This window comes from Solanum pennellii, chromosome 1 (genome assembly GCF_001406875.1).
Source record: "Solanum pennellii chromosome 1, SPENNV200".
NCBI classification, from domain to species: Eukaryota; Viridiplantae; Streptophyta; class Magnoliopsida; order Solanales; family Solanaceae; genus Solanum; species Solanum pennellii.
Window position 1 is genome coordinate 85522406 of NC_028637.1, and position 13787 is coordinate 85536192.

Genomic DNA, 13787 nt, shown 5'->3' on the forward strand with positions numbered 1-13787 from the left:
AAGAAGATGATTAAATGAAAGTTCTTTCATATGTAATATAATTCTCTCGTATCAATTTGTTTGATGTACTTTCTTTTTAGTCCATTTAAAAAAGAATGATCCTTTTCTTTTGGAAAAATGCATAAGTACTCCTTCAATCTATGCCTGAAATTTCATAAACACACTTATACATACTAAGGTTCTATTACCCCCTGAAATTATTTTATAAATAATTTTCTATCCCTTTTTGGTATATGTGGGCCGTGGCACTTGTTTGAAGAAAATGTCAACACATGTTGGGTCCACAAGATGGTGTCACGTAGGTCGAAAAGGGGGAGAAAAATATTTATAAAATAAGTTCAGGGGTAATAAGATCTTAGTATAATATAAGTGTGTCTGTGGGATTTCGGGCATAGGTTGAAGGGATACTTGTGCATTATCCTTTTTCTTTTTAGCAACTTTTTATTTTAATTTTCACAATGACATGTTTAACATATAAGATTAAAAGATATTTTGATACATTTAACAGATCTTTTATTTTAGACAACAAGATTAAAAATTCTTTTTATTTATTTAAATTCCACATTCAAAATGGATCATTCAATTTAAAACAGAGTTTTAGTCATGAAATATTAAGATGGTGGATATTAATGTCCATATGCACTAGTATTCGATGCATGTCAATGTTCATATGCACTAGTAAACTTGACTTTTCAAGTTACTTGAGACTTATAAATAACACTAGTCTTTGAAAATGTGTGTTGCTTGTTTGTCTCTTATTATTTAAAAAAAAAAATTCAAAATATAAAAAAATATACTTGTATTGCACGTTATTTAGTATAAATATTTGTAAATTATTTACATACAGTTACAATATGTATATATATTTATTCATAAAATTATGTAATCAAAGAGAAGGAGTGTAACATCAAAATAGCTAATGAATTCTAAAATAAAATGAAATAAAGTAGACTAAAAACAATAAAATAGCTAATGAATTCTAAAACTTTTAGATAACAAAAATTAAAAAGAGAAATAGTTATAGTTTGTAAGAATAGAGGAACTTCCTCAATAACTAACAAAAACATAAATAGTTCTATCTCTTTTATTTTGCGTATGTGATGAATAATTACATCCATCAACGATCATTCATCAACAATTATACTTTAGAATAACAAAGTGTATGCATTAACAAAAAGTGATTGTGCTGAGCAATGTATCAATGTAATTACATCCACCAATAATCATACATTAGAATAACTAAGTGTATACATTAATACAAAGTGATTTTGAAAATAATTCTTTGGTATGTATAATTACAAGTTTGGAATTAAAAGTCATTTAAAAATTAATGATATACATAACATTTATGAGAATTAGATTGGTTAAAGTTGAGATAAGTAAACTAAAATCTAAATATGTGTGTCATATTAAGATGTATGGTAATTCAAAAGACATTTTCGTTCTTTAATGTTAAGGATATTTCAGTTTTTAAATGATATAATTTATTGTCTTTTGTTGTTACTATAGAACTCCATTTTAGAATAAAAAACAAATTAAATATTCCGTTAATTAATTCTACTAAGAAACATAATATATTATACCATATAAGTATTATATAATATTTTATTAATTAGTTTTTTTAATAATATTTAAATTTAGTAAAGGGGTAAAATTGTAATCTAACTTTAAAGTTAAGATCTTTTCACTTATAATAATAAATAATAGTTTTTGGGCTCGCCCCTATATCAATCAATACACTTTTTTTAAAAACAATATAAAAATTATTAATAATAAGTTCTAAATTTAACCAATAAAAACACAAAGTTGCATAATACAATAATATTTAGCAATACATTTTTTCTTTTTCAACGCTTCCTCTTCTTTCGTTATTAGGGATATTTATTTACAAATTTGAAATCACACCACGATTTTATTTTCATACAAGTAGTAAACCATTTATATATTCTAAAAAAAAAAGCACTAAATATGATGGAAGTTATTTTTTGTAGATTTAATTATGAGAAAAAACTAATTACATGAATTATTCAATTATCTTATCCAATAACATAGATTGTAGGAGAATTACATAATGCAGTAGTATTTGTTATCAACCTGTATTTATAAGGTTAGCCAATAAACAGAAACAGAAATAAGATGAAGCGGAAAAAATACAAAATAATCTGAGTCCACAGAAACTACTGTGTCTCCTTAAGAAATTTAATCCCCTCACTGTACNACGCTTCCTCTTCTTTCGTTATTAGGGATATTTATTTACAAATTTGAAATCACACCACGATTTTATTTTCATACAAGTAGTAAACCATTTATATATTCTAAAAAAAAAAGCACTAAATATGATGGAAGTTATTTTTTGTAGATTTAATTATGAGAAAAAACTAATTACATGAATTATTCAATTATCTTATCCAATAACATAGATTGTAGGAGAATTACATAATGCAGTAGTATTTGTTATCAACCTGTATTTATAAGGTTAGCCAATAAACAGAAACAGAAATAAGATGAAGCGGAAAAAATACAAAATAATCTGAGTCCACAGAAACTACTGTGTCTCCTTAAGAAATTTAATCCCCTCACTGTACCCGAGGTTATGGATTAATTTCTCCAAGATAAAATGGATTAATCTTGTTAAAGAAATAGTGGTACCTCAAACTTCTTTTAACATCAGCGAACTTAAGAACAACAACAAGTCACACAAACTCAGTCGATCGACACTTTGATTCTTAGAGAAAAATATATGCAGAGAAGGAAAATTTCAGTGTTTGAAAAAAAGAAAGATGACTTCCTTTTATAGCCATATACAGCAAGAAACGTGTCTGTTCAAAAAAATCTGTTCAGACCCGTTTTATCCAGAAAGTTATCTCTTTTGGAAAAAATAACAATTTTTTAGAAAATGTGTCTGATAGGAAAATAACTGATTTTTCGGAAAGTAACGACTTTTCGAAAAGAGTAACAACTTTTTGGAACGTTACCGTTACCCGCGAATTAATTCTGTTAATTAACTAATTAACTAACGTTCTGAATTAATTTATAAGAGATAATATTAATAGGATTATTTGATTAACAAAAATTGATTAAATAAATTTTGTCCAAAAATTTTATCAATCAATCACATCGTTTGCCAAATCCAAAGCCAAAGCCGAAGCCGAGTGAGCGACGACGGCGCGAGAGGACACCTTCTTCTTAGCTCTTTAAGAAGTAAAGGAAGTGTTTCCTTATATAAGGAGAATAATTTCCCTTTCTTTTGCCGATATGGGAGAAATGACTTTTCATTTGCACTTTGCGAATGACTTTTCATTTTCCCTCCAAAATAGTTCCATCACTTTTCATATTCTCTCTTTTCATATTCTCTCTCACACTTGCTAAACCCAACAATCCCCCACATGAATGGGGAATGGTTATTGTTAAAACATATGCATGAAAAACTTGTGTGTCTTGTAAGTAAAGGTTAATCGCAACTGGATAAGTAGGTTTCCCTTAAAACTTTTCGTAGTGAACATATATCGGATATACTCGGTCAATCGGTAGATTTGATATATTTGAACCGTCGAGTTTTGGTGTATACCTAGACAACATAAGTCCTACAATCAACCCTTGAACTGTTCTTATTTCTCATTGTTTTGTTTGTTTCAGCCATGAACACATCTTGGATAGTAAGTGCTTAGAGAACTGGCCGTACCGGATTCTCCTTGAAGTGGCTTACACTTCACACTCACATAGGTGATTTCTAAATGTGTTATCCCGTAGATGCACCATTTGATATACCCTGTATCAAACTTAGAAACCATTAAAAAGTCCTTATGTCTTTATCCTTGTTACTGAACATTGTCTTATCATGAGAATGGACCATAAAATAATTTTTGACAATGTTGAACCGTCATCAATGACTTTGTTTTATCTCCTTGAACCTAGAACTTGGGATCTCCAGTCTTCTAGGTAGAGTTACCGCCACGATGACTTGTTCTCGCCCATAGTTCCATTCCCGTCGATGATTTCTCAACTCCAGTTTTATATTGGCTAATGAATCTATTGCTTCATCCTTACCATTTAGCAAATAGATATAACAATATCTAGTGCAATCGTCAATAAAAGTTATGAAATAATTTTTTCCACCACGTGATGGTGTTGACTTAATGTCACAAATATCAGTTTAAATCAATTCTAAAGGATTTGAATTCCTTTCAACATATTTGTAAGAATGCTTAGCATACTTTGATTCAACGCAAATTTGATATTTTGATTTATTACACTCAAAATTTGGCAAAATATTTGAGTTAATCAGTTTTAGCAAGGTTTTGTTATTAACGTTTCCTGAACGTTCATGCCATAAACATTTAGACTCAAGCAAATAAAAAGAAGCAAAATCTTTATCCATATCAACTGTAATTACATTGAGTTTGAAAAGCCATCACTGAGGTAGCCTTTTCCTACATACATATCATTCTTACTTACTACTACTTTATCAGAAACAAATACACATTTGAATTCATTTTTAGTCAGAACAGGAATTGAAACTAAATTCTTTCTCAATTCTGGAACATACGAGACCCTATTAAAGTCACCAGCTTGCCTGATGTCATCTTTAATAGAATCTTTCCAGTTCCTTCCACCTTTGCAACAACGAAGTTTGCCATAAACAACTTCTCATCTGTAGGTGCTAGAGTATATGACAAAAATAATTTTTTGTTGGCACAAACATGGCATGAAGCACCAGAATCTATCCACCACTCTCTTGGATTTCCAACCAAGTTACATTTTGAAAGCATTGCACAGAGATTGTCCATTTCTCCTTTGGATTCAGCCAAGTTTACTTGATACTTCTTTTTCTTGTCCTTCTAAGGACCCCGACATTCAGTAGCCCTATGACCATGTTTACCACAATTGAAGCAGTTTCCATTGAATTTCTTCTTAGGAGGATTGCTTTTTTAGCCAGATGTTTTCTTTCTTTTCTTTACTTTTGTGGGATCTTCTTCAACAATATTTACTCCAGCTATTGTTGAGTTATCACGTGACCTCTTTTCTGCAGTCTTATTATCCTCTTCGATTCTCAACCTTATTATGAGATCTTCAACAATCATCTCCTTGCGTTTATGTTTCAAATAGTTTTTGAAATCCTTTCACAATGGAGGTAACTTTTCAACAATTGCAGCCACTTGAAAGGCATCATTCACAATCAATCCTACATTAAAGATTATGTGAGTATTAAGGAAAAACTTAATATTCTAACATAGGCATTAATTTATACCTTCAGCAAGGAGATCATGGATTATGACCTGCAGTTCTTGAACTTGGGTGACGACGGTCTTATTGTCTATCATCTTATAGTCCAGAAATTTTGCCACAATGAACTTCTTCATTCCAACATCCTCTGTTTTTTACTTCTTTTCTAAAGCATCCCAGAGTTCTTTTGATGGTTTGACATTGTTGTACACATTGTACAGATCATCTTTCAAGCCACTCAGAATATAATTTTTACACAAAAAATCTAAGTATATTCATGCTTCTGTTACCAAGAACCGTTTTTCAGGCAGAGTATCATCCGACATAACAGGAACATTCTCATTTATGAACCTTTACAGACTCAACATAGTGATATAGAAGAACATCTTTTGCTGCCATCTTTAAAAGTCGACTCCAGAAAACTTTGCAAGCTTCTCAGTCGGCGCTAAAGCAGCATTTGAATGATTGTTGGTAACCGATGTTGTTGCAGCACTCACTGTTTCAGCATTCACTTGACTTAAATTGATCATTTTCTTTCTGTCAATATGACAGATAATTTTAGTATTTGAAATACTAACAGTAAAGAACAAATCTTTACACAGACTGTTTCTTATTTAACGATAAAGTTTTTATGTTCTTTTAATAGTTAATAGAATGAATTTTAAAAATTCAAGCAGAGTAGAAAACTATAAAGGTTATAATCTCCAGAAACCTCAAATAGAGAAACTTATTAAATTTCTTAAGATTGTTATCAACCTGTATTTTATAATTTTAGTCAATAAATAGAAACAGAAATAAGATGAAGCAGAAAAAATACAAAATAATCCGAGTCCACAGAAACTACTGTGTCTCCTTAAGAAATTTAGTCTCATCAATGTACCCGAGGTTATGGATTAATTTCTCAAAGATAAAATGGATTAATCCTGTTAAAGAAATAGTGGTACCTCAAACTTCTTTAACTTCAGCGAACTTAAGAACAACAACAAGTCTCACAAACTCAGTCAATCAACACTTTGATTTTGAAAGAAAAATATATGCATAGAAGGAAAATTTCAGTTTTTGAAAAAATGAAAAATGACTTCCTTTTATAGCCATTTTCAACAAGAAACGTGTTTGTTCAGAAAAATCTGTTCAGACCCATTTTAGGAAAATAACGGCTTTTCGAAAAGTAAGAACTTTTCAGAAAGAGTAACAACTTTTTGGAATGTCACTGTTACCCGCGAATTAATTTTGTTAATCAACTAACTTTCTGAATTAATTTATAAGAGATAATATTAACAGGATTTATTTGATTAACAAAAATTTATTAATCAATCAATCACATCATTTGCCGAAGCTGAGGCCGAGCGAGCGACGACGACGGCGCGATGAGACACTTTCTTCTTATCTCTTTAAGAAGTAAAGTGTTTCCTTATATAAGGACAACAATTTCCCTTTTTTTGCCGATATGGGATAAATGACTTTTCATTTGCACTTTACAAATGACTTTTCATTTTCCCTTCAAAATAGTTCTCTCAATTTTCATATTCTCTCTTTTCTTTTCCCATTCACACTTGCTAAACCCAACAGTATTATGCATACATTAACATATATCATAAACACCGACATTAATTTAATCACTACAAGATAATCAACTTGTTATAACAAATATAATCTTTAAAAGAAGATTTGTACATCACACATGAAAATGAAAAATTTATTTTGTTCTTCATTACTATTATTCAAGAAAAATTAATCAGTTTACCTTCTTTCAATCGAAAAATTGAATGTAACAAACAATGAACTAAGTAAAAATATGCAACACTAAAATGAAAAATAATACATACCTAACAATAAATAAATGTATATGCCGCCTTTAATCTTCTTGAAAAATTCATCAAATGCACTGAAATGACTAATATTCTAGTCAAAATATCTATATTCTCCAAGAAATTAATGTCAAAAAACTAACAAAACAACATATATATTCTTTCTCACACAAGTAGGTTTGTTTTACCTTATGAATCTTGAGTAGATTTTTTGTTCAAACGAAAAACTTTCTAGAATTATTTCTCATTTGTTGCGTTAAAAACATAAAATTTCGATGAAAGAATAAAACAAAACATGTAATATGAGTTCTATCCATATACATATATGTATAAAACTTATTGATCAAAAGAAACATGAAAAATTAGAAGTAGAATTTTGTGAGATAAATCAACTCACATGCTATTGTCACGAGAAGACAGCAAAATAATGCATTTTGTGGGGAAAATCATGTATATAATTTTGTTAAAGATGATTCTCAATTATATTCAATTTATCACGTGAATACATCAATATATATACATGAGTTTCTTAGAGAATAGGACTTCAAAGTTGTCACGGCTAAGGACTCCTAATCTGAATATAATTACACGACTTCTTCTAAACAGATTCTTAATAATCAGTAAATAAATACAAATAAACTTATACTCAAACTCCTAGGTGACATTATATTTACACTTTCCCTCAAGTTGAGCAGAGAGTGGAACTACTGTCAACTTGCTCTTCAAATCCAGAAATCGGCCACTTGATCATGGAAACTCACATATCTGACTGATAAGGTCTTCGCACGAACCTTGTCACGGACAAAATGAAAATTTGTGTCCACATGTTTAGTTCGGGAATGAAAATGGGATTAGATGTTAGGTAAGTAGCACTGAGATTATCACATCAGAGAATAGGAAAAGAGGTGGTGTAGCAACCAATCTCTCGAATGAGATGTTCGATCCATGTCATTTCAGAAGTAGCAGCAGCTAATGCACGATATTTTGCCTCTGTGCTTGACCGTGATACAACTCTTTGTTTGTGATAAGCCCATGAAATCAAATGAGAACCAAGAAAATTAGTGAATCCGGTGGTAGAGTTGCGATCATCAATATCACCTACCCAATCGGAATCACTATAGCCATGAAGTAAGGTGGATGACCCAACCATGAGATTTTGTAGCCTTGACATAACAGAGAATACGCTTGATGGCAACCCAATGAGAATCCATAGGACAATGCATATATTGTGATACTTTATGTACCGCGGATGCTATATCATGTCTAGTAAACATTAAGTATTGTAGAGCTCCAACGGTAATTCTATATAGAGTTTGATCATGGAATGGACATCCTACAGTATTGTAGAGCTTAGATGAAGATGAAGTTGGTGTGGATACAGGACCACACGACCCCATTTGCACACGATTAAGGAGGTCCGTGGCATACTTACCTTGTGATAAATGCAATCCTTCAGGTTTCCAGTTTGCTTGAATTCCCAAGAAATAAGACAATTTTTCCAAGTCTCTAACAACAAAGTGAGTTTTCAAATTGGTAATTAGAGCTGCAATATTATTAGAATTAGATCCCACAACTAGAATATCATCAACATAGACTAAAAAGAACAACTTTACATCGGCATTCGACAAATAAAAAAAAGAGCAATCAGTTTTTGATCCCACAAATCCTAGAGAAAGAAGCACATCAGCTAAACATTTGTTCCACATGCACGGAGCTTGTTTGAGACCATAGTGAGATCGTTTAAGTAAACAAACATGATCTGAACGAGAAGGATCAACAAACCCGGGAGGTTGAGACATGTAGACAATCTCATCTAACTTCCCATGAAGAAATGCATTGGATACATCTAGTTGAGTGGCATGCTATTGATGAGACACTACCAAGGACAACAACAATCGTATGGTATCCGGCTTAAACACTGGACTAAACGTATCAGCAAAGTCGAGACCCAGTCGTTGATGATATCATTTAGCCACAAGTCTTGCTTTATAGCGATCCAATAAACCATCTGACTTTAACTTTCTCTTAAACACCCATTTACAACCAATTATATTTTGAGACGGGGATGGTGGAACTAGTTCCCAAGTACCATTTTGAATAAGTGTATTATACTGCTCCGACATGGCGTGACACCAATGAACGTCCTTAATAGCCTGTGAATGGCAATAGGGTTCCACTATTGCCGATGTTGGTGTCGTACTGGACATGGAGAATGGTTTATTTGGCTTTAAAAAGCATGTTTGTGTTCGTGTGACCATTTTTTGCAAAGAAGGGGTTGATGGACAGACCATACTGACAGCAGAGATGTCCCCAAAATTATCAGAACGATTCATATTAGAAGAATGAGGATTTTCTGCAACTATACATGGTGAAATCAAGGCTACACCATGAGAAACGTCATCTTGTGAAGGAGGGTCAGTAGCATGTGTGTTTCCAGGAATAGGATCAACATATGATAAAGGTCTAGTATTTGTCGAGGATGCGATAGATGGAGATAGAGAAGGCTGATTTGAAATGGGCGTCGAACTGAAAATTGTGGCATCATTGGTGGAACACTGGAAGGAGAAACAAAGTTCTGAAATGGTAAAGTAACACTGAGAGGATCTGATTTAACAGTAGTTATAGATGGAGGCACCACAACATCCTGTGAAACAAAGGAAAAATATTTTCATCAAAGATGACATGACGAGAAACATAAAATTTTGAGAAAACAGGGTCAAAACATTTGAATCCTTTTGTAGCTTACTATAGCCCAAAAACACACATGATTTAGATCGAGGAGACAATTTATCCTTTATATAAGGACGCAACCACGGAAAGCAAAGGCAACCAAAAACACGCAACAAAGAGTAATCTGGATCAATGTTAAATAACACATGAAATAGAGTTTTATTGTTTAAGTGTGGAGTTGGTAAATGATTTATAGTATACACAGCGGTATCAAATGCATTCGTCCAAAATTTATGTGGGACATTAGAATGATGTAGCAATGCTCGACCAGTTTCAACAATATGCGTATGTTTTCTTTCGGCACAACCATTTTGTTCAAGGGTGTATGGACAAAAGAACGCTGCACAATTCTATTATCTCTCAAGTAATTCGTCAATGCTTGATATTCTCCCCCCCCCCCCCCCACATAAGCTTGAAAGTTTTTAATGGGACGACCAAAATTTTATTCAACAATTGTACGAAATTGATAAATATTGAAAGTACGTCAGATTTAAGACGAAGGAAATAAATCCATGTATATTTGCTAAAGTGATCAAAGAAAATCACATAATATCGATACCCTTCGTTTGAAACAACTGGAGCAGGTCCCCAAACATCTGAACAAATTAGGTCTAAAGGCCCAGAGGCTTGAAAACTAGAATCACGAAAAGGAACTTTATGACTTGTACTGACAGCACATGTAGAACATAAACTAGAAGATTTAGAGGAAGGGACAATGACACTAGACGACAATGTTTGACGAACAGTAGGAAGTGTTGTATGAGCCAAACGAGCATGCCAAATCCCTAGAGATGCAGCATAAGATGCAGGCGCAAATGACTTCAACACAGGAAGAGAATACAATCCATCTTCACTCGGGCCTGTGTGTAGTATGTCCCTCGTCGCCAAGTCCTTAATCAAAAAATGGTAAGGAAAAAATTCAATTGAAACTTGGTTAGACTTAGCAAAAGAACTAATAAACAATAAATTTTGAGCAGATGTTGAAACATGTAGGATGTCATCAAGATCGAATTATTTTTTTCAAATATAACGATTGAACTCTTACCAATGTGGGGAATAGGAATTTTAGAACCATTACCTATAGTAACTTCCTCAGGACCTTGGTATTCAGAATGAATACCCAAGTTTTCAAGATCAGTTGTAAGATGATGTGTAATGCCGCTATCCATTAACCAATTTTGATGAGAAGGAGTTCATGCTAAATTGGAAATTGGTTGTCCAGAGACTTTATTGCTAGTGCTACCCCTAGGAGATGGACACACACGTGCAATATGACCTTTACCTTCACAGTTATGACAAATAATTGTAATTTCCTCGTGACGTGATTCAAGTGACTTGGTAAAAGGACGATAAGAAGGTCCAAGTCCAGCAAGAACGAATTCTACCAGATCATCATTTGGAACCGGATGCTGCAGTGCAGCCAACTTATCTGCTATTCCCTTTGCCTTTTGTACATACGACTCAATACTGGCATTGTCACGACGCAGAGTGTGCAACTGCGATTTCAGTTCACGAATGTATGGTCTTGATCTAGATGCATATGCAGCAACAAGTTTGACCCAAGCTGCACGAGCAGTTGTTGTTCCGACCAACTGAGGTAAAATACTTTCTAAAACAGAAGCAACAATCCAACTAAGAACAAGTTGGTCTTCACGTAACCAAACCGTGTACGTTGGATTAGATTTGGTGTTGGTATCATCCAAAAATTGTGTTGGTATCAATATGATGATTCAAACCACATGAAAATATCATAGGCATAAACTGTCTTTCATAGTAAATAGTTCGAAGATGTGAGTTTCACAGGCAACTAATGTGCGAGGTTTGGAGAAGACGAGAGCATCATGGAAGAGCCACTGGTTTCACCCATCAAATCTATTTCCTCGATTAAAAAAAATATCGGGTTGGTTTAACCTCTGGCTCTTGATACCATGTTAAAGATGATTCTCAATTGTATTCAATTTATCACGTGAATACATCAATATATATACATGAGTTTCTTAGAGAATAGGACTTCAAAGTTGTCACGTCTAAGGACTCCTAATCTGAATATAATTACACGACTTCTTCTAAAAAGATTCCTAACAATCAGTAAATAAATACAAATGAACTTCCACTCAAACTCCTAGCTGACATTATCTTTACAAATTTTATCAATGTAACTCTTCAAATTCTTTAACTTGAAAGTAAATAAGAGATGTTTTGAAATGTTTGGACTTCATTTATTTGAATGACTATTTATCTTTCATTATATCTTTATTCTTTTAAAGTTTATTACCTAATTATTTATTAAAATATACTTTTACATTTTAAAAATAGAAAAAAATATTTAGGTGAAGGGTAAGATGGTAATCCAACTCTGAGGTTAGGAGCTTCTCACTTATAATAATAACGAGTATTGGAAACGTGCCTTGCACGTTTCACCTCTGTTACTGTTATAATTTATATAGGACCAACTCTTGTTGATATAAAATTGCTCAACATTGTATGAAGTACTCCTATCTGTGTTTTTGTGCATATAAAATAAACGCTTTTTAGTGTTTACTTTCTATATAATCAGTAAAAAGTTTACTTTCTGCCTAGAACTTAAATATCAACAATTTTTTTTTGAGGGGGAGGGGGAGAGATAATGAGCAACTTCTAAGGCTAGAACAATATTTTTACTAATTAGAATTATCACTCAAAAATTATAACCCCCAAGGCCCCAAGATTGAAGTTTCTTGGGACATAAACACTCCAACAATCATTAAAATAAAAAAATGAACGAAGGGCATAAAACAACAGGAAAAATAGTGACCAATAAAAAATATTACATGATAACTATTATATGAAAAATATGTGCAATCAAATTAATTTGTTTTAAAAAAACTTAAGGAAAGTATACAATAATATTATACTTTAATGGAATCTTGAGTCATTGTAGTAGAAGTGTTGAGGACAACACTTTTTTTGCAAAATTCTCGTGGCCACCAACTCTGTGTGAATGACAATATTAAGATTAGTAACTTCAAAAGAAAAATAAGTAATTTTCAATGTGCATAAAGTATGCATATTGTACACTATGCTAAGATAATAAACAACACAACAATGAAACAAAACTTATCATTACTTTTCTTGAATAAAACCTCAACATTCATAATATTTGACAAAAATAATAGAAAGACGACTACCATGTTGATAACAAAATGGTCAATCTGATGGCGCATCGACGTTTTGAGCTAGTCAATGAAATATTTTAAACAATTTAGAAAGCTTTTTAGAAGTACAAGAAGTTACCATGAAATATAATACCTTCTTAGTTATGATAGATCAGGTATAAGGTGCTCGATTGCATGTGCAATTAGCTATCCATTCATGATTGCTACAAAATTGCGTATAATCAAATTTGATATTCTATAAAGGTGAGATGTAAGAAAATCGTCTACAAATCATACTATCGTTCAAAACAATCTAAATATATATCATAGAAATATTATTCGCTTCTACATGAAATTTAAGGTTTATAATAAAAATAAGTTAAAAAAAACAAACAAAGAGATAGATTTGCTAGTCAGGAAACATACCTCAAAGCTTGATGGTCTTTGTTGTTATTCATGTTCAAGAAATAATTTGGGAGTGACATCTCCTCTTTCTTATATTTCTAATTTTTAATTGTTAATTTGAGCTAGGAGATACAAAAGGCCTATTTGTTAATTAGTATTTAGGAGTTGGAAAAGTTTTGAAAGTAAACGGATGTCTTTTCCTATTACGAGTAGAATCTTCGAATTAATAGAATTTATATATATATATATATATANTATAATACATGATACATTGTATATAAAATTGATAGTAGATATAATTGGAATCATAAGAAAGCTCTGATTTTGTCTCACAATTTATATTGCTCTCTTGTAGTAGTAGTTATCTTATTTTACTTTAATTATATGACGTGTTTCTAATTTATCCCTAAGATATACATGATATGCATAGCCAAAATGGTAGAAATCCTCCTCTAAGTATTTGGGTATGTATTTTACCAATCATGTA